Source organism: Hyalella azteca, unplaced genomic scaffold (assembly GCF_000764305.2).
Source record: "Hyalella azteca isolate HAZT.00-mixed unplaced genomic scaffold, Hazt_2.0.2 contig17213, whole genome shotgun sequence".
Taxonomy (NCBI): Eukaryota; Metazoa; Arthropoda; class Malacostraca; order Amphipoda; family Hyalellidae; genus Hyalella; species Hyalella azteca.
In genome coordinates, this window is record NW_025947005.1 from 33,044 (window position 1) to 38,190 (window position 5,147).

Sequence of the window (5,147 nt, forward strand, 5' to 3'; positions counted from 1 at the left end):
TCTCTTATACACATCTAGATGTGTATAAGAGACAGNCATTAATATTAATAAGAAAATTATTAATAAAAACGATCTCTGGGCTTCAATCAAACTTGCATATTATTTTGTGAATACTGACCACCGCATAGTGGCCCTCTGCGCTGCTCGACTCATAAGAGGAAGTCGCGCCTGAAATAGTACCAACTAATTATTAATTTGAACTCATTTTTTTCCATACATTATTTTGATATCAACTTAAGAATTTCTGCCGTCAATACAACTAATTCTCACAGGAATGTGCCAATTAGCGTCTGTCTCTTATACACATCTAGATGTGTATAAGAGACAGGTACGACCCTGAGGGCTGTGCGAAACCACCATAATTCTTTAATTCAATTAATAAATTTAGCTACTCAAAATACATAGAATCATTCATTGTTGAATTAGAGGCTAATGATAAAATAGTAGCATTAATAATTGGTTTGTGATGAAAGGAGATATCCTGAATGGGTTTCAAAGGAATGGCTAAAGTAACATAAAAATATGATTGTTCAAGAGACATGTCAGGGGGTTATTTTGATACTTTTTGCTTTATTTTGAAATTTTTAAATTCCATTATTTTAAATACAATGACAATTGTACACTAAATACATATCATCAGCCGAAAAATATATTTCTAATGAGTAATATCCAAATAATCTAGTATTTTTCAATGCTAATCGGTAAATTTACACATTAAAATTATACCAAGGCTTCAGTGTTTTAGATCAAATAATAGAACTGCTAGTCGCCACAATATCTAGTGATCCATTCACACGTGGGGTAGTTCAACTAGATGCCAACTCCACGTAATTAAATAATGTTGAAATGAAGAAATAAAAAACTAGCGCAATTTCAACATTTACAGGCTGTGGGTATAACAATATAGTTCGTATATTGTTCATTATATACGTGCAATCAATGACCAGAAAATTCGTTCATTTAAATTATGAGAGAATGGAAAAATTCTTCAGATGACGTTGGCAGATCGAAAGGTATATTTCAGGTGGTTTTAGTTTATTAATAACCTTTCAACTGCAACAAACATTCATTTTCAAGTTACAAGAAGCATTAAATATTGCAATTTTGGTGGAAATAATTACATAATATACGTAAATATCATACTAGAGTAAAATTTGGTACAAGAAAAATCACTCTGAAAACTTTTTCAGAGTTCGGACAAATCCGATAGTTAGGAGATGGATAGCTGGTCATTAATTGCACGTGTATAAACAAGCAAATTCTGCCATCTAATATTAATTTCTGCACTCACGACTCGGCAAAAAGTGATAACTGTGAGACACAGAACAGAACTAATTACGAGAAAATCAACTCTGAAGTCATCAATATGAAATCTGGAGACTCCGAAATGTATCTGATACGGTCTGAAAATGTTCGAGCAACTTCTCCTCAATCGAGCAACTTCTCCTCAAGATCACTGATTTATTAAACTGGCTTCGTGACACCTTTGACAATAATGGCCCGTATTCTAAATAGGGCACTAGCACTACGAAGTAGCACTATGCACTACGAAGTGACCTGTTGGTATGCTAATTACGTCACAGACACTAAACACTTCGAAGTAGCTCTACACTGTTTAGTGTCGCTTAGTGTCGCACTACTGATTCGTATGCAGAAAGACTTTTAAGTGCTACTTGGCTGTTAGAGTACTTTATAGTGCCGCACTACGCTATGAGTCTATTGAAGAATGGTAGTGCTCAAATAATTAATTATTCTCTAAGTAATTCTCATTCTTTGCAGAAGATTGATGTAAAATGTCTAATTGTGATGGTAATGGTACTAGTAAAAATTGTGATGGTGAGCTGAAATTCGCAATGCGTCTGCGCACCTTTCCTATCATATATTCAAAGTCCACGCTTCCCAAAGACATCGAACAAAAGAGAGAAGCATGGAAAGTTCTTGCAAAAGAATTCAAAATGACTCCAGAAAAAAAAAACAAAAAAGAAAATTGAAAACATGGTATCAAAAACAAGAAAAGAATTTTATACTTCCGCTACAGGTAACAAACCAATTAAAGCGAAGGAATTGGAAAAGGAAATTAGGAACCAATTAGATTCAGGCGAAACTAATCCTGTGTTTCATGGGGTTCCAGGGGGTGTAAGTAGTACCACCTACCCAAGAAAATCCCTGTACAACCACCTACGCTGGTGGAAGAAGTGATAGAACCGTCAGCTTGTCAGCCATCTGTTATCTCATTTGTAAAACCGTCAGGTTTTACATTTTGTTTACACCGTTGTAAATACTGGTAAACATGTTTACACCGTTGTAACGGATTTAGCATACGGGCCAATGTCAAACCCCGGGCTATACGGAGCAATGGCCCGTGCAAGCTAGCGAGAGTTCCCCGAGTGACCGGTGTATTCTATAAATTTTGCTTCAAATAAGGTTGTAGACTTCTTCATGATCTGGACTACATCGGACAAATTGGACTAACAACCAGGACGCCAGGCCGCTGTCTCATAAGCTACATTCAAACTGGAGGGCAAGTGAACCACGTGGGATAAGCTCATAACCAGACCGTCACTGGCATTGTGCTGGAAGAACCCACCAGCCATAGTCATCAAGCTGTGGCCCAACAGCAACCGACCGAAGATTGCTGAACCCCTCATTTTTATGGATTGGACTCCAGGGGCCATACTTTCAAAACTCGTTAAGTGAACGTAAGTACTTACGCTCTATTTTCCAGTCTATGATTGGTGGATTTGGCTTGAAAAGCCGTCAACTATCTCTTAACTTTTTTTTTTGAAAGTATAGGCCCAGCTATCTATCTCCTAACTACCGGATTTGTCTGAACTTTGAGATAGTTTTCAGAGTGATTTTTCCGGTTCAAAATTTTACTTTAGTATCCTATTACGTATATTATGTACATATTTCCACCAAAATTGCAATATTTAATGCATCTTGTAACTTGGAATGAATGTTTGTTGCATTCGAAACGTCGTTAATAAAGTAAAACCACTTCCTGAAATATACCTTTCGATCTGCCAACGTCATCTGAAGAATTTTTCCATTCTCTCATAATTTAAATGAAAGAATTCTCTTGTCATTGATTGCACGTGTATAAACGAGCAAATTCTACCATATAATACTAATTTCTGTTCATTATATCTGTACATACTACACAATCTGACAAGTAAATAAATGTCATACGCGAATGGTGCACAAGGCTTACCTGGGTGGAACGCCTTACCTGGAAACTCATTGTGTCGATGTCAAATTTTCAAAGCAAGACGAAATTGTCTGGAAAAGAAAAGAATAATACTGTACACATTATGAGGTGTGAATATCACATAGCACTCACGATGCTGCAAACACTTCCATGTACAAGTTCAATGTCAGTCCAGCTACCAGTTGTCTTTAGTGCAGTTAGGTAATTGGAAAGAAGAAGTATTTCTAAAAATTTTCGACAGCACAGAACGCATCGAGACACGCGTGCCAGCGCCCACGGGCTCAACTTTGCCATTGACTCACAGACGCTATGTACCGTATCCCGATTATGCGAGTGGAGGTAATAATTGTGTTCAAACTCGTCTAAAACATTAACGGCTCAATAGATTTTCCTGAAACAACATTTAATCAACTGAATAATAAAAGTTATTCAAATATAATGAGAGGTCGTGTCCGAAAAAGTGCTCCTTCCCCCCACAAAAAGAGGGTCAAATTCGAGCTTTTCCGTCAAAAAGTGACTTTGCGGCAACGCTCGTAACTCTTAAAGTGCATCTGCAGCGTTGAGCATGTTTGCAAACGAAAGAAAAAATAGTTCCAGTATCCATTGAGCATCAACAGGTTCCTCAAACTTGAAAACTTTAATACAAACTTGACGGTCAAATTTGGCCCAAAATAGGTCGTTTTTCGGCTATTTTTTGACTATTTTAAATTTTTTACGGTCAAACCGTAAACATTTTTACTATTCTGAAATCTTTTGTCTCGTCAAGACGCACATGATCCAGAAATCGGACCTTGAAAAAGTTTAAAATTAAAAAAGTTATGGAAAGTGGGCGCAATTTTTTTATATCGTTTTGTGATGGGTTTTAAACTGGTGTTTCACAAAAACGGTTACATAGATTTTCCTTGAAAAGCTGTAATCGATGTAAAATTGCACGTTCTACGAGATTGTATCGAGTGGTTATGTCCGTTGAAATGCTCCTTCACCCCCAAGAAAGGTGACAAACAGGGCACTTAGACTTTTTCAACTTTTTTCTATTTTTATTACTTTTCGCACTAAAACTCAACGGAAAATCTTTGTAATTTTTTCCACGATTTTCATCAAAAAATAATAGTCTTCAATTTGAACCTTGTTTCATGATTGTAGCTCCAATAGACCTTGAGATATGATCTTTCAAAGTTGACAAGAATCGACCAGCTTTCACCTCAAGTGCACCCAAACGGCACTTTTCTGAACGTCCTCACTGTAAAGTTTATTGTGCGGGCTGCGTATTTTTTGGAAGCTTACCTGCTTCTCAGCTTCAGCTTTTTTGGCACTAGGGCGATGAAAGAAAAGATCCCAAAAGTCTCATAGGAAAAAAGTTTTTATTCAACGCCAAAATTGTTCCATGAAATTGACTCGCCTCTCGCCTTATTTCGATTTTTTGTTTGTTCAAAGGATTATAACTCGGATGCGATTGCGCTTGTGGAAAATTTATCCGAATAACAATTAGTATAGAATTAAATTCCCATTTCACGGGCCCCGAGCTCACTGCTCGGGGCCCTCTCTTTCCTCCGTTATTTTGTGTCAGATATTGGTAAAGTTAAATCTTATGGGATAAAGTTAATACATTTTTATGTTATATCGTCATGGGTATAGATGTTTGAGGCCGGAATTCGCATTTCCAACACGTTCACTGACTGTTGGAAATGCAAACTCCGGCCCCAATCATCCACAAGACAATTAGAGAACATAATTATTTACAGATGTTGTGTGATGCACATAGCTTCCTGGGCTTGGTTCAAGCAAGGAACAAATTCATTTCGCGACCACCGCATAGGTGAGGTTAGGTTAAGTTAGATTAGGTTAGGCTAGGTTAGGTATGGTTAGGTTAGGTAGGGTTAGGTTAGGTATGGTTAGGTAAGGTTAGATTAGGTTAGGTTAGGTAAGGTTAAATTAGGTT

General features: G+C 37.0%; 1 long non-coding RNA gene across 1 annotated transcript; it reads right to left on the reverse strand.

Annotated features, from left to right (window-relative positions):
- Window positions 1-332: 332 nt before the first annotated feature.
- Window positions 333-4,801, reverse strand: LOC125179397. The gene is made up of 3 exons (XR_007157255.1): window positions 4,493-4,801; window positions 3,230-3,279; window positions 333-343 (listed from the first exon to the last, which is right to left on the reverse strand). It is a non-coding gene; the product is annotated as an uncharacterized LOC125179397 (long non-coding RNA).
- Window positions 4,802-5,147: the final 346 nt, after the last annotated feature.